The 24,494-nt window shown below is 51.1% G+C and overlaps 1 protein-coding gene across 3 annotated transcripts in view; it reads right to left on the reverse strand.

Annotated features, from left to right (window-relative positions):
• The window catches only part of NEK8 (NIMA related kinase 8), a 299,189-nt gene that overhangs the window by 145,199 nt on the left and 129,496 nt on the right, over positions 1-24,494 (reverse strand). The window lies entirely within an intron of this gene.

A 24,494-nucleotide genomic window follows, 5' to 3' on the forward strand; every position in this document is an offset into this window, starting at 1 on the left:
GAGTAGTGCGGTGTTAACATTCTGTCTGTGTATCAGTCTATGCGATCACATGCTACAAACATGTTGTCCTTGGGGTGACCTACGTGTTTGCTTTCCATAACCACAGGGTAGTTCAAGTTCAAGTTCAAGTTCAGGAATTTATATAGCGCACTACTCACCCAGAGGGTCTCAAGGCGCTTGGGGAGGGGTTCATTATTTATCGAATAGCCAGGGTTTAAGTTCTTTTCTGAAGGAGATGTGGTTCTGTGTAAGGCGGAGGTGAGTGGGGAGTGAGTTCCAGGTCTTGACCGCCAAGTAGGAGAAGGATCTACCTCCCATGGTGGATCTTTGGATACGCGGAACTGCGGCGAGGCCTTGATTGGAGGATCTTAGTTGGCGGGTGGGTGTGTAGAAGGATAGTCGAGTGTTGAGGCATTCGGGCCCTAGTTTGTAGAGGGCCTTATGTGCGTGGGGGAGGAGACGGAATGTTATTCTCTTGTTGACGGGAAGCCAGTGGAGGTCTTTCAGGTGGCCGGTGATGTGATCTTGGTGGGGGATGTCCAAAATGAGTCTCGCTGATGCGTTTTGGATGCGTTGGAGTTTTTTCTGTAATGTGGCTGTAATTCCGGCATAGAGGGTGTTTCCGTAGTCTAGTCGACTAGTAACCAGTGCGTGGGTGACAGTCTTTCTTGTTTCGGCGGGGATCCAATGGAAGATTTTTTTGAGCATACGAAGTACGTTGAAGCAGGAGGATGAGACGGCGTTGACTTGTTTGGACATCGAGAGTGAGGAGTCTAGGATGAAGCCAAGATTACGTGCGTGGTCAGTGGGTATGGGTGCTGAGCCCAGATCCGAAGGCCACCAAGAGTCGTCCCAGGCAGAGGGGGATGATCCTAGGATGAGCACTTCCGTTTTGTCTGAGTTAAGTTTAAGGCGGCTGTTTTTCATCCATACGGCTACTTCTTTCATGCCTTCGTGAAGATTTGTTTTGGCGGTGTTGGGGTCTTTGGTGAGGGAGAGGATCAGCTGGGTGTCGTCAGCGTAGGAGATGATGTTAAGGTTGTGTTGACGCGCGATGGAAGCGAGGGGACTCATGTAAACGTTGAAGAGGGTGGGACTGAGTGATGATCCTTGTGGTACCCCGCATATGACTTCGGTGGCCTCAGATTTGAATGGGGGAAGTCGGACTCTCTGAGTTCTACCAGCTAGGAACGAGATGATCCAGTCCAGGGCTTTACCTTTTATGCCGATGTTGCTGAGGCATTGTATGAGGGTGCTGTGACAGACCGTGTCGAAGGCGGCGGAGAGGTCGAGTAAAATGAGGGCCACTGTTTCTCCGTTGTCCAGTAGTGTTCGGATGTCGTCTGTTGCTGCGATGAGGGCGGTTTCGGTGCTGTGTTTGGCTCGGAAGCCGGACTGTGAGGGATCGAGGGAGTTGTTGGATTCGAGGAAGGCGGCGAGTTGGCTATTGACGGCTTTCTCAATGACTTTGGCCGGGAATGGGAGGAGGGATATGGGGCGGTAGTTTTTAAGTTCAGAGGGGTCTGCTGTGGGTTTCTTCAGGAGGGCGCTGACTTCGGCATGTTTCCAGCATTTTGGGAAGGTAGCAGAGATGAAGGAGCAGTTGATGACATCACGGAGATGGGGTGCGATGATGGAGTCTGCTTTGTTGAAGATGTGGTGGGGACATGGGTCGGTTGGCTAGCCAGAGTGGATGGAATTCATTAGGCGGATGGTGTCTTCAGTGGTGATTGGGTTCCAGGCGCTGAGGTTGTTAGAGGGTGGTTTAGGTTCTGAGGGGGGTGGGGAGGATTGTTTGTTGGAACTGTTTTCGAAGCTGTTATGTATGTCGGCAATTTTGTTGTAGAAGAAGGAGGATAACGAGTCGCAGAGGTCTTGGGAGGGAGTGATGTCGTTTGAGGCTGCGGTGGGGTTGGTGAATTCTTTGACGATGTTGAATAGTTCCTTGCTGTTATGGGCGTTGTTGTCGAGTCGATCCTTGAATGCTGATTTCTTGGTGGATCGAATCAGCTGGTGGTGTTTGCGGGTGGCTGCCTTGAAAGTGGTCATGTTGTCGGTGGTTGGGTTCTTTCTCCATGATTTCTCGAGAGTACGGCATAGCTTTCTGGATTTCCTAAGGTCATCGTTGAACCAGGGGACCTTTTTGCTGTCTTGTTTGGTGTGATGGTTTTTCAAGGGTGCTAGATCGTCAGCGCTGTGAGTGATCCATTGTTTGAATTTGATGGCAGCTTGGTTTGGGTCCGATGAGAGGGCGGGTGGGTTTTTGTTGAGCGATGTGAGGAGTTGGTAGGTGGTGATTTTGTTCCATTTTCTCAAGGGGATAAGTTGTGGGGGGTTGTGGGTCGAGGTGGTTTTGTAGCTGAAGTGAACACAACTGTGGTCCGTCCAATGGAGTGCTGTGGTGCAATCGAAGGAGATGTGTTTGCTGGAGGTGAAGATTGGGTCGAGCGTATGTCCGGCTACATGGGTGGGGGTGTCAACGAGTTGTTTGAGACCAAGATTGGCCAGGTTGTCAAGTAGGGTGGTGGTGTTGCAGTCATTTTTCTTTTCCAGGTGGAAGTTGAGGTCTCCCAGTAGAATGTAGTTCTCGGAGGCGAGGGCATGTGGACTGATGAAGTCAGTGATGTCTTCCCTGAATTGTTTACGGGTTCCTGGAGGCCTATAGATGAGGGTGCCTCTGAGTGTGGTCCTAGGGTCGGTGTGGATCTGGAAGTGGAGGTGTTCGGCGGTTGTAAGGTTGTTGTCAGAGCTGGTCGTGATTTTGATGGTGTTCTTATGGACGATGGCGATGCCTCCTCCTGTTTGGATGGTGCGGTCTTTTCGGATGATCTTGTAATTGTCCGGGATGGCTATGGCAATGTCGGGTGTTGATGATGCGTTCATCCATGTTTCAGTAAGGAAGGCGACGTCCGGTGATGTAGTGTCAAGTAGATCCCAGAGTTCGGTGGCGTGTCTGTGGACCGAGCGGGTGTTCAGCAGGAAGCACTTCAGGTGGTTGGGGTCGGAGCTGTGTTTGGGGTTAGTGGAAGTGGTATGGGTCTTGATGCTGGTAAATTTGCAGGAGTGGCAGGCGAAAGGACCGTGGGTACGTCCCGGGGCAGCTTCGTAGCATAGAGGTGTGCATCCGGGGTTAAGGGCTAGGAGGGTGGCGGCGTCGTACGTTATGTGGGTGGAGGGGGATTTGCGAGCACCAGGGGGTCTGGCGCTGGGCGCGGTCCAGGCGCGGACGGGCGTAGACGGGCTTACCTTTGGCGCACCTTCGGCGCGCATGGGGCGCGCATGGGGCGCTTCCGCTGCGCGTGACCGCTGCGCGTCAGCTATTCCGACATAAGTGGAAAGTGGGGGGGGCGGAGCGAGGGAGGAGCAGCTGGGAAGCGGGTGCGGGGTGTAGAGGACGGGCTCCGAGGCAAAACAAACAAAATGGATGGTAGCAAGAGTGAAACCCAAGCAGGCTGGGGGCACAGAGTGGGATCACGCTGTGCACAACAAGGCAACACTAATTAAATGCGCAGATGATGTTAAAAAGCTAATGAGCGAACGAGCGCTACACGGCAATAGGGCGATATATATCTAAATCAGGCAGCACTAGTAACGAGCAGCAGGCAATGCGCAATGGTATTAAAATGCTAATGAGCCAATCGAGCGCTACACGGTAATAAGGCGCTATGTGTCCAGATCAGGCAGCACAAGTATCGAGCAGCAGGCAAAGCGCAAATGAGATTCAACGATACCCAACATGACCAGGGAGCGTGGGGAGCGACCGCCTCCGATGAGATCCGTACACAGGCTGTGAGGTTGCCCGCACTGAGTGTGTGTGATTGCTTGACTTAAGTATGTCTATGTGCCTTGCTGCACTAAGCACGTGAGACACACAGTGATGTGTTTACACTAACGTCATGATACTAATAGTTAAGCTGCGTTTATTCTAACATGATGCAAACATAATGCTGCGTGTTCGTCTACGTCAATCACATGCTACAAACCCTGCAGTGTTTGCAGCCTGCCCACGCTCATCAGGTTACACATAGTGCAGTGCTAGCTCTGTATCTTGTTTACCCTAATCACATGATCCTTACAAGGGAGCGGTGATCACTCTGTGAGGCTGACTTCCCTATGTATTTATATCTGCATTGCTGCACTAAGCACATTACACAAATAGTACAGTGTGCAACTGTGTGTGAGGCTGCACGAGGCACTTATGCAAAACAGAGTGTTGCAAGTCCGCCTGGGTGCCTGCTGTACAAGCACCTGACACACAACGTGCAAACGGTTGAAATGTTAAAAAAATCACACCCAGAGGTTTAATAGTAATACATACTCGCTATTGATTCAATCTACACGCACTGTTGCCAAATACAAAAATGAAACGATACCTGATGGTAATATTACATTTAGGCCTTTGATCCTTGGACGCCTTATGCTTTATTCAGGACTCCTGGTAAAACAATTTAAAGTCCCATACGAGCTGCCAGTAAATTGATGAGAGATGGCGACTGCAACCGCACGCTGTAGGAGACACTGTGAGCACAGACAATTCTCTTTTTCTCGGCAATTATAATCATGAACGATTACATTAAATTACTTGTTTTGCTTGCCTGCATGGTTTCACTCTCCCACTGGTATATATGGGGCAGGTTACACCCGGTCCTTAATAACAGGCTGTTCTGAGGAGAGGATTGTGGCAATCAGGGTATTAAACCATCCTTTTGTGTCCTGGGCACTAATGGGCAAGATTAATCTCTTTTCCCTTCGCGTTATTTAAAAGATCCATTCCCCTCTGCCACTTCTGTTTTGGCAGCCTTGGCAATTGTGTTATATTACTTTTAATTCAGTGGGCCAGCCCAGGATATAAAGCCATGGCGACGTGGCAAGCTATATTTCAATAGGAACTTCTGTCATTATTAAAGATGCCATTCCCAGGCTGGCTCCAGCGTTCCCCCTGGGAGGCAAAGGCATGAAGGGACTTGTGTGCGCGCCAACTGTACACAGACAGGGGGGAAATAATGGTATTCATCACAGCTGACGGTGACAAATCTGCATATGCAAGAGCGAGAGATGGCGGGAAGGGGGAGGAGGGAGTAAATGTTTCAGGAAACGAGGGGCATATGAACAGGTAGTAGAGGAGGCAATGAGATGGGAACTGGGTAAGGCAGGAATGGGGACGCAGAAAAAGAACACCAGGGAGAAAGCGGGAGAAGGAATGTCAAGTATTGTTTACGTAATACTGGAGTACGGGAAGACATGCAAGGTGAGGGACTGCAAATGGACGGAGTGAGGTACACAAAGAAAAAAATTAAAAGAGAAGAGATTATTTCTGACATATAAAATAAAGAGCAGGCATGTAAGAGGAGAGACGTGAAAGAGAGAGAAGAGGAAAATGAGGGACGGGTGGAGATGGCAAATAAAGGAGAACGACAGGAAAGGAAATGCTGAGGCGAGAAGACGAGAGAAATCGGGAAGGAGAAAGAAGGAAGAGGCTATACAAATTGAAAAAAGCGAGAGTGAGAAAAAGAATACAGAGGCAGCAAGAGATCCGAAGTCAGAGAGAGATGGAGTTAGAGAGGACAACAGATAAAGGACGTCAGATAAAGAGAGTGACAGTGCAACAAAGGGGACAGAGCACGGGAGAGAGAGCGACAAAAATGCGGGCATTAAAAAGGGACTGGCAGAAGAAAAAGGAAAGAATGAAATAAGGAGATCGTATGTGAGAGACGAAAAAGAAAACATGGGAAAGAGAACGTGATGGAAAGAGAAGGTGACAGAAGTCAGAAGAGTAATCAGAACACATAGCTCGGAGAGTTTGAACAATAAAGAAAAAGTGAAGAACACTGGAAAATAGTAATAAGAGTAAATAAGAAGGAGAGGTGATTGAACAGTGAGGACTGATTGAGATGAAGGGGGAAATGTGGAAAATGAGAGGGAAAGGTGAAAAAGAGAAACAGAGGAGAAAAAGAATAGCAAACATGGGATATGGGGTTGGAGGGGGTCAGTAAATAAAACAAGGAGAAACACGAGAGACGGCCTGCGGCCGTCAAAGTGAAAGTACGGCGGAGGGCATTGCTGTGGGGAGGGGGGAGGAGAAATGCGACACGGCGGGAGGGGGCGGAGCGGGGATGAGCGGCATGAGGGTGTGAAGCAGCAGGGGCCTTTGAAGTGAAGCTAAGCTTCACTTCAAAGGTGTGGGAGGAGTGCTGCTGGTGATTGACTGGCGATTTAATGATGTGCACGCGCATTTTAGGTCAATGCGCTTGCGCATTGACCTAAAAGCGCACGGGCACAGCATCAAATCGCCAGTCAATCGCCAGTGTAGGTAAAGCTTATTTAAGCCACTATATATCGAGCTCCCGCTCAATGCGCATGCACATTGAGATAGGTCGCTCGACCTAAAAAGGACTGGAATAAAAGTCAGCACAGAAGGGGAGAACCGTGCCTTTATCTCAGGAGGCTGATGCTCTTAGTGGAAGAGATCTGCCTGGCGCAGATTCCTCCCCCCACCACTACTGCACCCCGTTATGAGCGGCCTGGTGAAGGGCTGATGCCTGGGGGTCAGGTACACTGCATCCAGTTACAACAGGGAATAGAAAGCTAAGCAGTGAACGCTGTAACATGCTCACATTTACCACAACAAGCATTTACAATGCAATGGTTTCGCCTTTGGAAAAGTTAGAGCTATTGGCATTGTAAATGACAAAATTTGTATTTATGTGTTGGTTTTTAAAACAGATAAATAAATGGCATTGCCATTTACATTGCCATGTTAGGGCTTGTTAGGGGTATAGTCGAGATTTATTTGAAGCAAATTGCTACCTGCACTGAGCCTGCTTCTAAACTCCCCCAATATTTTCTTATAATAGGAGAAAGACATAAGACTATGAACTTTCCTTTTGGTTGGTGGCTGTAGGTGGTTATTGGACAGTATCTACAGTGGATACTGACATGTGCAATTACTTTTTCGGGTTTTAAGACTATTTCATCCATTTGTAGAACAGTAACTTATTTTGTAAACTTCTCTCCCAAAAGTGGAAATATGGAGCAGTCGAGGCTTACTCCAGGAGGTGGCAAAGAGTATGGAACTCAATTACAGTATGGCAGAGTATTCACAAGAAATATGCTCAATCCGGATGAGTTATAGCTTTTAAGATGACCTCATTTACAGGAGGATGAGTTGTGGAATGAATCCACAAAAATGCGTTCTGACTCGTTCCCCTGCTCCCAAACTAACGTCTTCTGATGTCTCCACGTGTGCCAAGTGCCCTGAAACGAAAAAAGGAAAAACGGACCATGCTATTGTGCTTCAACCCCAGCAAAATGGAGGGCTCATCCATCACTGCTGGGGGGTACTAACATTATTATTGCTAGCAGCCAAAACAGAAAATAATGGGGAAGAAGAGGAACAGGATGGACAACAGGACATGTTTTAAAATTCCCTGCAAAAAGGATATTTTCAGTGTTTGGGGCACAACAGCTGGTAGAGCCACGCCTTCTTGGGAGACAGTCTCAGCTAATACCAGAGCAGAGGAGAGTTGTCCTATACCGGGCATCCAGTAGGTTTTTAGACTGTAAAATACCAGGCATTGCTTGTATCCAATGCAGCAGTAAATACTTGCATACAGATCTCGGCAGCAGGCACATTAACCCAGTCAGTTGTCCGATTAGGCGTAATAAAGAAAGCTTGGCCGATTAAACAGAATGGCTCAACAATCAATCAACCAATTTCAGTAAGTGGGACAGGAGTAAAAGGCAAGAGGTGTTTGCTCTCTCGCGGAGCAGACTGTACTGAAGTGTCCGAGTCACGACCTGCACCCGCCTGTGCATGCAAGAATGGCTGCATATATACTGTATGAACACGCATGCGTGTATTAATGCATGCATGCTAGTGTGTGCGGGGTACTTGTCCGCATGGATGTCTGAGTGTGTGTGCAACGGAAGGCGTTTTATTTGCAGATTCGTTTATATATGTTTATTGCATGCACGCAAGAGTGTATGTACGTGCATGTATGTGAATATGTCGGTGCGCATGTATGTGTATTGGAAAGCATGTATGCATGCATGTAGGTGTATCTGTTCTTACATGCGTTTAGCTGTGTTTGTAAACACGTTTACCACATGCATGTAAGCAGGAATGTGTGCAAGTGTGACAGATTATAGGCATGTTATTGCTGAATACGTATGCATCTCACTACCAGCCACCCCGTTTCCCTTCCATGATTCACCGAGAATAGTCTGTGAACACGCAGCATTGCACCGGGTATAAGTTTAGCCTTCGAACATGCATCATGTATTTGGTGATATGCCCAAAACGTCCGTGCTCGTGAAACCTCCTGCCATGGCTCTGCACCCAGTTACAAATTCTTTTTGACCAGTTTCGAATGGAGTCTGCTGTAATCGGATCCCCCCACCCCCCCCCGCCAAGTATCCCTGAGTACAACTGAAGACTCTAGCCGCCACAGTTAACACTCTCACCACCAGTTCACATTTCATACCTGCTGCTGAGAGAATGGAATGCACTACTCGAGTTAGTCCTTAAACAGGACCGAACAAATAGTATTCAATCGCTAGAAATAAAAAATAAAACTCGATTGAATGAATTACTGAATTTAAGACAATACTGAGAACTTTCACTACTGGCTTGCTTATTAAATGTGTTAATGCTTTGAGCCAATCAGCATACATGGTAGATTGCAGCAGACCTACGGTGCCCTGGTGATAAAGTGTGAAAACACAGCTGCTAAAACCTACATCAGTGGTGCTTTCTTAAACATCCTCATGATGATAAAAGGGCAAGACGGTCCATCGACATTCTCACGGTAGAACCCATGACCTGCAGTTCGCATGCAGATTTGAAGGGCAGGCGCATTGACCCACTGAGCTGGCTTAACTGCTAGCAGCAACGATTTCGTCCTCAACAACTGTGCGATAACTCCCTCACCAAAACTTGCACACATTTCTGAGAGTGGAACTTACTTGGCGCTCCACCAGGCTTCGAGGAAGCTTCTGGGGTCGGGCAAGACTCCTTTGGAGGGCGAGGCGCTCAGTGGAAGAGGCTTCACTCCATCAGTGTGTCAATCACTCACAACCCTTCTTCTCCATCACCGCTCCCCTCTTGGGCAGCTTCTCTCTGGGTCCTAGGACGCGGTGCTGCTCGATGCCACTCAGGGCGCAGCCTGGGCGCTGGCACAGGGCGGCCTGGGCGCTGGCACAGGGCGGCCTGGGCGCTGGCACAGGGCGGCCGCTGTGAGGTGTCGGAGGTTCTGAAGCTGGGGTCTTCCGCTGCGCAGCAGGGAGAGAGCTCAGCCGCGTCTTCTGAGGGTGGGGCAGTACTGGCAGCGCGAGCTGGCCTGTACTCAGTGTTTGTGTGCGATGTGATCTGGCGGGGGGTGGGGAGGGGGCAGGAAAAGCGCTGAAACTCGCAGTCTGGCGTGGAGAAGAGAGTGCAGGGGTGTGCGGGAGGCGGCAGATCTAAGAAGGCGCATCTGCAACAGATAGCGGGCGCGGGGGAGAGGGGCTGGTCTGACGGACACCGTGAACATGGAACTCCTTCGAAGAACACAGAATAGGCGAAATCAGGGAACTTTACCTAACGTTTTGTAATTGAAATTATATAGCACTTACTTCTTCCAGTGAGGCGTTGAAGCGCTTTAAGCTGGGCAGCACGCTGCTCTGAAATCCAGACGGGCACACGGAGAGCGGGAGGGGGGACGGCGGGAGGGGGGACACGGAGGAAGGCAGGACAGCAGCAAACACTCACCAGATGTCGGGGCAAATGACAAAATGAAAGGCGGCCAAAAAAAAAAAAAACACACGCCCACAGCCGCATGACGTTGTCAGAAGGGGCAGGATGAGAAAAACATCCCAGGAACGCCCACGAGTCGCCTCGCGGGATGACGGACGCCTCTGTTTGCCAATGGCTAGTGTCCATTCATGGAGCTAGCCAATGGGAAACAGAGGCGTGCCGAACATCCAAACTGTAACTCAAAAGATTTCGGCCTGGGCGGAGCACTGCGTGCTCTCGCCAGGTCGAAACCTAATGATGATTGCACTTTCATTTTGGTGCCTGTGCCTGTCTCAGTCTGACTCTGGTCAGTGAAGAAGAGAGTCACAGGCTGTGTCCGTAATCACAGTGTGTGTCGGCCCCTCCCAAACTTCCTGACAGCTCCCAGGCTCTGCATGAATGCCTACTGGTGGCCGCTCAATTAACACATTGTAAGGGGAGATTAGCCCGCGATCAGAGTGCTTCACGAAAACTGACCCACTTATTGTCAGCTGTGTTGCGCTTCTTTTTATAAATGCCAATTTCACGGAGCTTGGCTTACATTTCCATGAGCACTGGTACTCTCTTTGGACAAAGAGAAGTGCCGGAACTCAAGCCTCGAAAATTTAGAAGTGCCGGTACTCAGTACCGGAGAGTACCGGCCCATTTTGAAGCACTGGTAATACCACAGAAAGTGTGTGTAATTTGCGTTTTCCTAATCACACAATTTCTCCAAGTCTGGTGCATAATTTTGGGCCCCATCGTGACATACTGCACGAGGCCTTAGTTGTAACTCGTCTTCTTCTTGTGTGCTTTACAGTTTATTTATTTCTCTTTGTAGGTTTCAGATTCATTTTCCTACCTCACACTCCAAATTTTCCAACACTACGGGGCCCATTATGATGTCGGGCGCATTGCCCCCGCCAGGCTGGCGGTAGCCACCGCCGGCCTGGCAGGGGCAATCCGCCCGACATCCTATCCAGAATTCCCCCCATCATATTAGAATGGCGGGGGACCGCGGCGGACGGAAAGACCATCCGTCGCTTTTCCGCCCCGGTCGCCTTGCGGCCAGGGCGGAAAAGGATTAATATGGTGGCGGTGTCTATGAGACACCGCCAGCCAAATTAGGATGCCCCTCTGGACATGCTTTTCCGCGGCGGCAATGCCACCACGGAAAAGCATGCGGAGACTCCCTGCGGGGGCCCGTTGCAGGCCCCCTGGGAGTCTGGGGGGTGCACATGGGGGGTACCTATGGTACCTCCCCCCCCCCCGCATTTCAAAGTGCAACATGGCAGGCACCGCGCGGTGCCTGTCATGTTGTGCTTTGAAATGCACAATGTGCATTTTTACCATTGCGGCGGGCGGCGCTTTCTGCACCGCCCGCCGCAATGGTAAAAATACAGGATGTGCCCGCTTGTGTGGCGGGTGCATCCTAATGTTCAAGGCGGGACAGCCGCTCCTATGGCGGGCGGTCCCGTTTTGCACGAGGATGGCGGGCGGGCAAAGTCCGCCCGCCATCCTAATGGGCCCCCAAGTATCTACTTTGTTTGTATTAGCTGACAATTACCTGTTCATTTTGATCAGTCAGTGCGTTGTTATTGTACCATCAACTTTTAACTATTTTTCTCACACATAACGCAACTGGCAGCGATTGCTCTGCCATTAACACCTTATATTACTGTGTTGCAGTCTAGCTGCAGCATGATTATTCCTGCATGTCTAAGAATGTACTTTAATGATTTGTACCATAGAGCTTACACACTAGCCATAACTACTGGTCTTGCACAGCTCTTTAGAGCGGAGTATCCTTTCCTCAGCGAGGACTACAGTGTCACTTTTCTCTATTCCTCATTGCTAACTCCAGTATAGGAAAAGGTAGGGTTCCAGTAATCAGTTACCCTTAAGGAATTGACTCTCTGGAACAAAGAGAAACAGGCCACATGTTTCAGGGTGAGTGCCTGCCAGAGAAACATCTCTCTTGACATTCATTGTTTGAGGTGTATTTTATTTATTTTTAGAGTTTTATATAGCGCTAGCTAGACCCGAAGGTATCAGAGCACTTTACATGTTATGAGAATACGTTTAACATTAGGTAACGTGGGGATTCATGAGGATCCAAATAGTCATAAAATGTGTAGAAAACATATCTCATTAAAGTATTAGATCATAAACACCAAATGTCAATAACAATACAGCACTATGGTAATGGCAATCAGAATAGATGAGACTGAACAGGTCAGACAACCGTCTTGTAGGATCTAGTCGATGGGGGAGAGAATTGTCACGCAGTTTGTGTCCGTGTTGAGGTAATTGTTGAGCAGGAGAGATTTGAGGTCCTGTTTGAAACAGGGGAAAGGGGTGCTGCAGGATAGGGAGGTTTAGGGATCAAGTTCCAAATCCTCTAATAAATCCTTGAGAAAAAGCACGCCTGAGAGGATTTCTTATTCAGCTTTGGAGGTATAAGAAGTGAGTAGGAATTTCATAAAGCTCAGCTTTTTCCTGAACTCGAAAGTTTGGTTTCTAGGTAATTGTTTTTTTTCCTATGAAAGGCTTTGTGTGTGAAACAGGCTGTCTTGAAAATGCATCTTCCTTCAATGGGAAGCCAATTGATGCTTGAGAGCAGGTGAAATGTGATCAAACCATTTAATTCCTGTGAGGAGCCTAGCAGCCGAATTAGAACTGCTCTAAGGGGGGCAAGATTAATTTTAGGACTTCCTGTGATGATGGTGTTACCGTAGTCAAGTTTCGATGGGACTAGGGATTGCACTACCATTTTTAAGATAATCAGGGGGAATAAACGGTTAGATTTTCCTGAGGTGTTTTAGTGTAAAGAGTACTCCTTTAGCTGAGTTGTTGATGTGCTCCTTCTTTGACATGTTTTTGTCCTGTGTGGTACCCAAAGATTTTATGGAGATAGATTATAGAACACAGTTTAGAGCAGGGGTCTCCAACCTTTTGTGTAGTCAGAGCTACTTCAGGCCAGTGAAAATCGTTGTGAGCTACTAAACCCGAAGAAACTCCCGCATTTATCCGAGAGACGCCCCACGCCTAGTTTCATTGACTTTAAGCCTAATTTCATCAGAGCCCATACTGTGGTTTGAACAAAATACCCAAGACAGGCCTGACTTAAGAGTTCCCTGGAACACCAAAAGGCCACTCGTTTTCCCCTTGTTTTTGTGCCCCTTTTGCCTTCTGTTTCACTCATTTTTCCCTCGTTTTTTGTGCCTTTCTGCCCTCTGTTCCACTCATTTTTTGTGCCTTTCTGCCCTCTGTTCCACTCGTTTTTCCCTTGTTTTTTGTGCCTTTGTGCCCTCTGTTCCACTCGTTTTTTGTGCCTTTCTGCCCTCTGTTCCACTCGTTTTCCCCTTGTTTTTTGTGCCTTTCAGCCCTCTGTGCCACTCGTTTTTCCCTCATTTTTTGTGCCCTTCTGCCCTCTGTTCCACTCGTTTTTTGTGCCTTTCTGCCCTCTGTTCCACTCATTTTATGTGCCTTTCTGCCCTCTGTTCCACTCGTTTTCCTTTGTTTTTTGTGCCCTTCTGCCCTCTGTTCCACCTGTTTTTTGTGCCTTTCTGCCCTCTGTTCCACTCGTTTTCACCTTGTTTTTTGTGCCCTTCTGCCCTTTGTGCCACTCGTTTTTCGCTCCTTCCTGCCCTCTGTTCCACTTGTTTTTTGTGCCTTTCTACCCTCTGTTCCACTCGTTTTTTGTGCCTTTCTGCCCTCTGTTCCACTCGTTTTTGCTTCGTTTTCTGTGCCCTTCTACCCTCTGCTCCACTCGTTTTCCCCTTGTTTTTTGTGCCCTTCTGCCCTCTGTTCCACTCGTTTTTTGTGCCCTTCTGCCCTCTGTTCCACTCGTTTTTTGTGCCTTTCTGCCCTCTGTTCCACTTGTTTTTGCTTCACTTTTTGTGCCCTTCTGCCCTCTGTTCCACTCATTTTCCCCTTGTTTTTTGTGCCCTTCTGCCCTCTGTTCCACTGGTTTTTTGTGCCTTTCTGCCCTCTGTTCCACTCGTTTTTTGAGCCTTTCTGCCCTCTGTTTCACTTGATTTTGCTTCATTTTTTGTGCCCTTCTGACCTCTTTTCCACTCGTTTTTCGTGCCTTTCTGCCCTCTGTTCCACTGGTTTTTCGTGCCTTTCTGTCCTCTGTTCCACCCATTTTTGCTTAGTTTTTTGTGCCCTTCTGCCCTCTGTTCCACTCGTTTTCCCCTTGTTTTTTGTGCCTTTCTGCCCTCTGTTCCACTCGTTTTTTGTGCCTTTCTGCCCTCTGTTCCACTAGTTTTTGCTTCGTTTTTTGTGCCCTTCTGCCCTCTGTTCCACTTGTTTTCCCCTTGTTTTTTGTGCCCTTCTGCCCTCTGTTCCACTCGGTTTTTGTGCCTTTCTGCTCTCTGTTTCGCTCGATTTTGCTTCATTTTTTGTGCCCTTCTGACCTCTTTTCCACTAATTTTTGTGCCTTTCTGCACTCTGTTTCACTCCTTTTTTGTGCCTTCCTGTTCTCTGTTCCACCTGTTTTTGCTTTGTTTTTTGTGCCCTTCTGCCCTCTGTTCCACTCTTTTTTCCCATGTTTTTTGTGCCTTTCTGCCCTCTGTTCCACTCGGTTTTTGTGCCTTTCTGCCCTCTGTTTCACTCGATTTTGCTTCATTTTTTGTGCCCTTCTGACCTCTTTTCCACTCCTTTTTAGTGCCTTTCTGCCGTCTGTTCCACTCGTTTTTTGTGCCTTTCTGTCCTCTGTTCCACCCGTTTTTGCTTCGTTTTTTGTGCCCTTCTGCCCTCTGTTCCACTCGTTTTCCCCTTGTTTTTTGTGCCTTTCTGCCCTCTGTTACACTCGCTTTTGCTTCGTTTTTGTGCCCTTCTGCCCTCTGTTCCACTCGTTTTCCCCTTGTTTTTTGTGCCCTTCTGCCCTCTGTTCCACTCGTTTTTTGTGCCTTTCTGCCCTCTGTTCCACTTGTTTTGTTTAGTTTTTTGTGGGGGGGCGTGGCTACGACACTGCCGAGCATGGTCGCCTGAGCCCCGAGCTCCGGGTTGATCTCGGCAATTATCCTGACCGAGGACCCCTCCGGCGGCACCGCCATCCAGGCTTCATTCCTGACCGACGCGGAGAGCCCTGCGCCGGTCAGACGTGTGCTGGGACCTGCGGCAGCTCGAGAATCGGCTTCTTGAAGGGAGCTGCGTAGGCGACGGCCGGCCATCTTATCGGGGCCTACAACCCACGGCCGATCCCCGGCCTCAATTACTGTGGGGCGATCCGGTGACTGGCCCCTGTGGACGACCGGAGGACGGCATCGGGGAGATCGCGGGTCCCGCGAGCCGGGAACTGCAAACTGGAGTCCCGACAGGCCGGGCACCGCGGACCGAGGCACCGGAGAGAGAGGGGACTGTGACGTAGTCGCTGCGGCATCAAGGAGCGGAACGACCCTGAGGGGGGCCCTGTGCACGGCGGCTCCTACCGGTGGTGCAGCGGATGACTGGTTCCCGGGCCTTGCGGCCCCGTTTGCGGAGTGGCGCCTCCCCAGCAGCTAGGGGGTGCCTGGCCTACTGGAGGCCCACCGGGCAGTGGTGGCGGTGCTGAGTGACTGGTGACTGCGGTGTTGGCGAAAGGCCCGGGATCGATTTGGGGGACCCCTCTTGGCACAGGGCGGACTACGGGGGCGCCGCTGACTCCCTGGAGAGGTCTTCCTGCCTGAGTGGGGACCTGGGAGCGCTCTGCTGTCCCCCCGGGATCTGGCATTTGGGCATACCGGCGACCGCGAGAGGCCAGGAGCGGCGCGGCACCGCCGGCGGTTCTCGTTGACGGCTGTGGGGGCCCGGAGTGGAAGAGGTCCCATAGGTGCATCGGATACCTGGGGCGCGACTGTGCCAGCTGGAGATCTCCCCTCTACGTGTGCGACCCCGACCTCCTGCCTAGTTGGCCTGCGGGAAGAAGGCTCCCATCCTCGTCTGGAGGGCACACCGGGCCGGCTCTGCGGCGCTTGGCGCCAGTGTGATTACCGGTGAATATCCATGGGGAAGCCGCGGAAGGGGGCTGGCGCGGCGCCGCCGGATCAAGTTGAAGACTCCAATGACGCCCACGAGCTGCGGTCGACGGACGGCCAGGTGACGGGGTTGCAACAGCAGCAGATGGACCAAATCCTTAAGGCCATAGGGGACACAAGGGAGGCGTTGCGCCAAGACATTGCTCAGGTCTCCACGGGTCTCGGCCTCTTGAAGGCGGACCATAACAAGCTTGCTGACCGCGTCAAGGCAGCTGAACTGGTGATAGGTACATTGGAACCGGCCCAGAAGGCTTCGGATGCCACGTTGGAGGACTTGACTCGCAGGGTGCAGCAACTTGTAAGGAGAGCGGCTGACGCGGAAGGGCGCAACAGACACAATAATATCCGGGTGGTGGGTCTGCCCGAAAATGTGGAAGGGAACGACATGGTTTGGCTACTTAGAGAGCTGGCTGTGGGACGTGGTGGTCCCTGAAGGTTTGACGCACTTCTATACCTTGGAGAGAGCCCATAGGGTCCCGGCTCGTCCACTGGCCCCGGGCCGACCCCCTCGACCGGTGATAGCTCGGCTGCTCCATTTCAGGGATCGGGACATTATCCTGCGGCAGGCCAGGTTGGCTGGACCATACAAGGTGGACAATGCATCAGTGTCGATATTTCCCGACTACTCCCAGGAGGTCCAGCGTTGCCGTTTCTCCTTCGTCGCTGTCAAGAGAGCTCTCCGCGATGAGGGGGTGCAGTACTCTTTGCTGTTCCCGGCTCGCCTGAAGGTGCTGGTCGATGGAGTGGCAACGTTCTGCGACTCACCTGACGACGCTTGGCAGTGGTTGGAGCGGTATCGAACGGGCAAGGATGGCCCGGGTACCTGGGCGGGGACTGCTGAAGATCGGCCGAAGCCGCGCAGAAGCAGGCGTAATCGGAGGAGGGAGCAGACCAGGAGGTCCCCTTCGGCTTCCCAGACGGACCAGGAGAGGAAGGCTGCTCTACAGGCGGTGTTGGACATCTCTGGAGCAGTGCCCGAAACCCAGGTGGTAGACTCGGGATCCCGGTTGGGCTCTGATGAGGCGGAGCCGGGTGGCTCAGATGGGGGTTCGGACAAGGAACGTGGGGAGTTGCCTCAGATCACCCCGCAGACTGCCGATGGATTGCTTGATGAGTGATTCCCAGGACGCTGAGCGGAGGACAGTAAGGGGGTGTACCGGGCCTGTGGAGGTGACACTTCTTTGGCTGATGGGGTCCTTAGGATGATGGGACTGCAGTTGTTAGTTGCTCCCTGGGGTTCATGCTGGAGTTCGCAAGGTCCCTGGCCTCTTTAGTGGGGGGATGGTGCGGCTGGGAGGGGGACGAGGGGTGGTTTACTCTTAGTTGGGATCGACCTCCCCTGGTGTGGCGGGTCTTTGGCTGTCCGGCCGGCTGGTGGGGAGTCACCCCCTCGATCTCACATACCTTGTGAGCCTCTGGTAACTTCCAGAGTTTCCCTCGTATACGGGGGTTGGGTTTGGATGGGTGACTACTGTTTGGTGCCTGTTCTGGGGGTGGGTGGGATTGGGGCTGGTTGGGGTTGTTACGTGTTTTTGGAGTTTTTGGGGATTGTCAGTGTGCAGAAGGGACTGTCAGGGATTGGACTCCGATACATGCCCAGTGATGGCGGCTAGATTGGAATTGAAGTGCATCACCTGGAATGTGCGGGGGCTAAACTCCATGAGGAAGAGATACAAAGTGCATGCATATCTAGTTCGTAGGGGGGTCCAGGTGGCCTTTTTACAAGAGACGCATTTAACGATAGCAGAAGGACAAGCGCTGCAGCGGCGATGGAGAGGGCAACTCTTCTATACTACTTATTCTGCGCATGCTAGGGGGGTGTTGATTTGGGTGCGGGCGGGCGTCCCCTTTCAGCCCCTGACAACGAGGGTGGATCCGGATGGGAGGTTTGTGGCAGTATTGGGGTGGTTGGATGGCCGGGATGTTGCGCTTTGCTGTGTTTATGCCCCAAACTTTGATCAAGCTGCGTTCTTCTCCGCGTTGTCGAGGAGGTTGACACCTATGTTAGTGGGCACGGTGTTCATGGGAGGGGACTTTAATTCTGTGGCGGACGTCGAGATGGACCGTTCCCATCTGCCGCTGGCCCAGTCGGCGGTACGCAGGGTGGCCAAGGCTCGGAGGGACTGGCAGGAGCGGTGGGCGTTCGTGGATGCGTGGCGGACGTGTCATCCCGCCGATAGGGATTATTCGTTTTATTCTGCACCTCATGACCTACATGTGCGTCTTGACACCTTTCTCTGTTCGGTTGGGGCCCAGGAGCTTACACGCGACTGCGAGTACCTGGCGAGGACCCTATCGGACCATAACCCTTGTCTGCTCACGGTCCTCTGGTCCAGACAGCGGCAGCCGGTTCCCACTTGGCGGTTGAACCCGCTGGCGTTGGAGGACCCGGTCTTCCACACTGAAGTGCAGGGCTGTATTGAACGTTACTTCCATGAGAACTCGGGCACTGCGACCACTCGAGCGATTGAGTGGGACGCCTTCAAGGTGGTGATGCGGGGCGCGTGCCTCTCGTCCTCGTCGGGGGTGCGTCGGACGCTGCTGGCCGATGTTGAGCGGGAGGAGGCCGCTCTGCGACAGGCGGAGAGGAACGGCCACGTGACGGGGGGCGGTAGGGAGGAAGTGCTGGCTGCTCGAGAGAGGGTCGCCGTCCAGGTGGAGAGGCTCCGCTGCCATGACTATCGGGAATACATGATTCGAGCACACGCGGAGCGGGATCGGGTCGGCTCGCTGTTGGCGTGGCTGGCCAATCCTGAGACTAGGGGCACGCCGATACTGTCGCTGGCTACTCCGAACGGTGATCTGGTCCATTCACAACAAGAAATCAATGGTCAGTTCCGGGATTACTACGCGGAACTTTATCGGAGCAGAATGTCGACGCACCCGGCGGAACTGGATGCCTTTCTTGAAGGGGCTCAGTTGCAGCGGCTGGACCCGGAGCAGGGCACTGCTTTGGGGACGGCAATCACACAGGGGGAGATTAGAGCGGCGATTAAACATATGGCCAGGAAGAAAACGCCGGGGGGTGACGGCCTACCGGTGGAATTTTACGCTGCATATGTGGATCTCCTGGCACCCCGGTTGCATCAGATGTATGGGGAGGCCTGGGAACGGGGCAGACTGCCGGTGTCGGCAAGAGAGGCGATCATAGTGCCGTTGTTGAAGAAGGGCGGCCTTCCCACGGCTAGGACGGCGTATCGTCCACTATCGATGCTTACGGTGGACTACAAGGTGTTGAGCAGGATCTTGGCGACACGGCTGACTGTCCATATGTGCTCCTTGGTGCACCCAGACCAATCGGGCTTTATCCCCACTCGGAACACCTCGACGTGCATACGGCGCCTGATAAGGGTCATGTACGTTGAAGGGGAGGGCACCACGGAAGCGGCCGTGCTTTCGGTAGATATCGAAAAGGCATTCGATAGTGTGGAATTGCCTTATTTGTTCTGCGTACTTCTTAGGTTTGGGCTGGGGGACGGCTTCGTCCGTTGGACGAGGCTGCTGTATGAGTCTGCTACTGCTAGGGTTCGTACGGGCCGCTCGATATCTGCGGCGTGCTCGGTGGAAAGGGGCACCCGACAAGGCTGTTCACTATCCCCGCTCCTGTTCGCTTTGGCGATTGAACCACTGGCGGCGTTGGCCCGACAGGGTCGGTACTATGAGGGGGTAATGTCACGCAGTGAATCGCATTATATTTCCTTATATGCCGACGACCTTTTGCTGTACTTGGCTGATGTGGAACAGTCGGTGACGGGTGCTCGGGCCTAGCTCCAGGAGTTCGGGAATCTGTCGGGCCTCCGTGTTAATTGGTCCAAGACCTGCCTCTTCCCCATGACCTCCCGCTGTGCCCAACCTGAGGTGCTCGACGGACTGCGTTGGGAACCGGATTGCCTGTAGTACCTCGGAGTCCACATTTATCACACCCTTTGGCTCCTCTATGAGGGGAATGCGGGTAGGGCCGTGAGGGGCATAAGAGGAAGCATGGGGTTCTGGCGCACTCTTCCGTTGTCTGTGGCGGGACGGGTAGCGTTGCTGAAAATGGTGGTCCTTCCGCGCCTGCTTTATTTCTTCCGCACGCTGCCGGTGTGGATACCGCCTTCCTTTTTCCGAACGTTAAGATCCATGGTGATAGGATTTATCTGGGGCTCTGGCAGGAGACGTGTAGCCCTGAATACCTTGCTTAGGTCCCGGGAGGAAGGAGGCCTAGCGGTGCCGGACTTCGAATGGTATTATTTGGCCGCACAGCTACAGTGGCTCACGCAGGCTGTGGCGCGGGAATTTAGAGGCCCGGACGGCCCGCAGGGTCGGGTTGTGCAGCGGCATGTCTTGTCCTTCATCGTGCTCCAACAGGAGCTTCGGTCGGAGCAGCTGACTCTTGAGGAGCGCACCCTCCGCCGGTGTTGGCAACGTAGCCACAGTCGGGCGGGATGTCGCATCCCTTACGCGCCGGAGATTCCTGTGGGCATGTGCACGGCCCTCCCACATGGCGGGGACTGGTTGGCGTTGGCCGCCTGGGAGGAATGTGGGGTCCACATGATAGGGGATTTGTATAGGGATGGTACCCTGCTGCCGTTTTGTGACTTGCAGGAGGCCTTCGACTTGCCGAGGGGTGACTATCTGCTGCATGCAGCTCTGGTGACGGGGATTCAGAAGCGCTGGAGGATGGGGCTGGTGGAGCCGCCCACATCGCTGGGTTGCCAGTATGTAGTGATGGCGGCTGGCACCTATAAGGCCATCACCTGCCTGTACAGGAGACTAGCGCTGGCTGATCCTCCCCCCCTTGACAAGCTGCGGGAGCGCTGGGAGGCTGACCTTGGTCGGCAGATACCGGAGACGACCTGGCCTCAGCTGGTGCGCAGGACCTGGAAGGGCACTCGCAATGTTAGGTTCCAACTGGTTCAGTACTACACTTTGCATAGGGCCTACTGGACACCGACTACAATCCAACGGATCTTCGGGGGTGCGCAATCGCTATGTCCCCGCTGCACCGCGGACGGTGCTGACTTTGAGCATATGTTTTGGTCGTGTGCGGGGCTTGGCACATATTGGACTGATGTTTTAGCCTGCTTGAATGCGGTCACAGGTCGCCAGGTCGACGCGGACGCGGGGGCATGTCTGCTACTCTGGTTTCCCCATACTCAGGCCACAAAAATTACCAGCAAATTTTACGATCTGGGGTTGATAATGGCCAAGAGGGAACTCACATTGCATTGGAAGTCTAGAGGGGGGCCTAACTTCCTGAGGTGGCGGGGGTGATTCCTGCAATGGGCAGCGAGTGAAGGGTCTCTCAGATTACAATTAGCTAGGCGCACAGCTAATGATAAGGTGCTAGATACAGCCAGGGCGTGGAGCGCGTTAGTGACGGACTTACAGTCACTTTTGGAGGCAGATGAGGGCGGGGAGGATGGCGCGCCGGCGAGCCTAGGGGAGAATGCAGCAGTGGAGGACGCGGGGATAGGGGGGGCGGAGGAGGGGAGCTAGACGGTGCGATCAGCGGCGGGCGGGGGCGGGCGACATGTGTCCTGTGCGTCCATGGGCGGAGTGGAGGTCGTGGGCTGCACGGAACGACTCCTAGACTTCCATCTGGATACCGAGTGGGGAAGGGGATGGGTCGGGGACGCCGACTGCTACGTCTAGATGATATCTGGCACGCCGTGGTTGGGGATGGGAAGCACACTGACATGGGGCGGTGGGGGTAGGGGGGGAGGTGGGAAGCAATGGTTAGGGTTTGCCGGGTTGGGATTGACATTGAAATTACCTCTCTGTACATTCTGAGAAGGGGGATGTCTTTGAACCGAGCATGTATGTTGTGTGCACAAAATCAATAAAAACCGTTAAAAAAAATAAATATGTTTTTTGTGCCTTTCTGCCCTCTGTTCCACTCGTTTTTTGTGCCTTTCTGCCCCCTGTTCCACTTGTTTTTGTGCCTTTCTGCCCTCTGTTCCACTCGTTTTTCCTTTGTTTTTTGTGCCCTTCTGCCCTCTGTTCCATGCGTTTTTTGAGCCCTTCTGCCCTCTGTTCCACTTGTTTTTTGTGCCTTTCTGCCCTCTGTTCAACCAGCGCTCTCTGACGCCTTGTCAGCCATCCCTCCCACGGGATCCCTAATTCCACCATTGAGCTTACCTGCGGTGAAAGACACGTCTCCTGGCGTTGGAAGGCACCTCTCCTGGCGGTGGAAGTCACGTCTCCTACTGCTCCGCGCTGGCACCCGTCGCACAATGGCAGACAGTGCGATGCCAGCGCGTTTTCAATACACGATGACGTCACAAGAGTCAGACTCTCACAAGAGGAGTCTGCAGCTCCAGGAGAGGAGCATCATCCTCTTCGCCCGCCCCACCCCAGCTTAGCTCCAATCCGAGCGGCTGGTTTGGGTGAGGGCGGGCAAATGGAGCCGGAAAGGCTAATAGCCCAAAATACCACCAAATACTACTGAAGGGCTACACGAGCTACTCCCGGGGTCTCTGCGAGCTACCGGTAGCTCGCGATCGACCGGTTGAAGACCCCGGGTTTAGAGCATCCAGATTCTTGAGCCATTCTTGTATTGGCAATGGTTTGCTTTTTGGGGAGCGAAGTAGTTCAGTTTTGTGTGGGTTGAGCTTTAGGTGGTTGGTGTTTAGCCATGATTTTATTTTGATTAATGTGACATTCAGATGCACAATGTCATTGGAAGATTTACATTTTTTGTAGTTTTTGGGTGTCGTCGGTGTAAAGGTGATATTTGGCCTCTGCTTGGTTTCAGGCTTCAATAAACAGCTGTTGATTTTTATTTGTTGCAAGCGGTGCTGTAGATAGGATGTGAACCATGTCAGGACTGTACAGTTGATACCAGTGCAGATTGATTGAGTAGTATTGTATTAGGAGACAGGAGTCGCCTTCATCTAAAGTTCTGTGAAGGTAATCTGCTAATTGAGCATAGAAGTTTCTGTGCTACAGCCTTTTCTGAAACCTGACTGGATTGTGTCATGGGGGTTGAATTGGTGTATGTGTTGGTTGAGTTGTAGCAGGACACACTTTTCCATAGCTTTGGCTAGGAAAGGAAGGTTGGTGATAGGTCTGAGGTTACTAAGGTCATTGGAGTCTCCCCCTGGCTTTATGAGAATGGGTGTGATTTGTCCTAGTTGGAGGGAGTCTGGTACACAGCCAGATGAAAGAGAGGCATAGATGATTTTGGTCCAAAACGCGGAGATTATATGGTTAAGGTACTGTACTAGGGTGGAGGAGAGGTGATCAGCAGTGAGTGTGTGATGTGGACTTGAAGTGCGCGATTATATTGAAGACTTCTCTTTCTGTCCATGGTCTGAAGTCTGTCCAGTTGGCATTGTTTTTCAGTGGCAAGTGATCATTACTGCCTTTGTTATTTTTTGGGTCACTGCAGACATTAGTTAGGTCTTGAGGGAGAGTTTCAGTGATGACATGAGTGACAATGGGGCAGGTGGGTTGTGTTGACTGGCTTGGATCTTGGATAGGAGAACGTTCAAATTTGCAACTTTGTCAGTGAAGAAGGAGGTGTAGGAAATATATCTGCGTACTTCTCTGCAAGCTTTCTATTGCACAATATTGAGTGCATTCTAACATTAGGGCACCAAATGTATGCATTGAAAGAAATACCATTAGGTGCTTCATACATTTCTAGCTAGGACATTTATTTTAAAAATACAAAATAGTACATATGTATGTGTGTGATGCCAACATTAGCTCAAATATTGTTTAAGTGAGCCTGGATACCATTAGAATAGCTTGAATGTTTCCATTTTTACAGATTTGTACAGATAAATACAGAAAGAAAACAGTGTGTTTCCTGTCTGTATTTATTTGTAAAAGCGAAAAAATGCTGAAAATTGTGCTTTTTGTGAAAGACTCTCCATGCTGCATTTCATGAATTCAGGCAAAAACTGAGCAGATAGACAGATAGGGAGTTACAAAACATGATCAGATCTCCTTAAATACAGGCATAAGTTAACATATATTTGTAGTATGAAGCTAATATGCACCTATGGGTGTAGTGTTATGTTATATGTGGCGGTTTGATTTGCTAAAATGGGACAGGCTTCCACGTATGACTGCACATCTAAAAGTTAAATAAATGTTGAAATATGCCATTTTAAGACTCCATTTATTCTAAAAACACAAAATAAACATTTATAAATACCACTAAGGGGGACAAAAAAGTTTTAAAAAAATTAAAAATTGATAAATACAGACGGAAATGTTAAAAACATAAATACCATAAAACGCAGCACTAATTATGATTGGTTAGTATCTGGATAGACAGGCATGGCCTTTTGCTGCCTTCTCGTTATGAGTCTTTCATCAGGCATCATCACAACTGCTGAAGCTGTACTTAAACAGAACAGCTACATTATCAAAAATAATAACATTTTAGGGTCAAGAACAAGGTGCAGGGTTTCTTCTTGGTCAATACATTTGATTTGTGGTCCGGAGTGAGGTCCTTCATGCCTAACCTTATTTTCTACTGGCAGCTTTTCAGACAGTCAATCTTGGGTGACTGAATGTTTGCCTGCCAGAAGCACTGTGTCACGTCATCATCCCTTATATAAGTCTGTATCTCTGAATGTTAGACGTGGGGGGTGCATTCTGGGCAGAAGTACATTCGAGTATTATATCTGGGCATTCGCATAATTTGCAGATTAAAACAAGTTTTCAATAGAGCAACAGATCTTACAATTTAAATAATGTTGACTCCTATTCAATGAGAATGA

Source organism: Lissotriton helveticus, chromosome 3_1 (assembly GCF_964261635.1).
Source record: "Lissotriton helveticus chromosome 3_1, aLisHel1.1, whole genome shotgun sequence".
In the NCBI taxonomy this organism is placed as follows: Eukaryota; Metazoa; Chordata; class Amphibia; order Caudata; family Salamandridae; genus Lissotriton; species Lissotriton helveticus.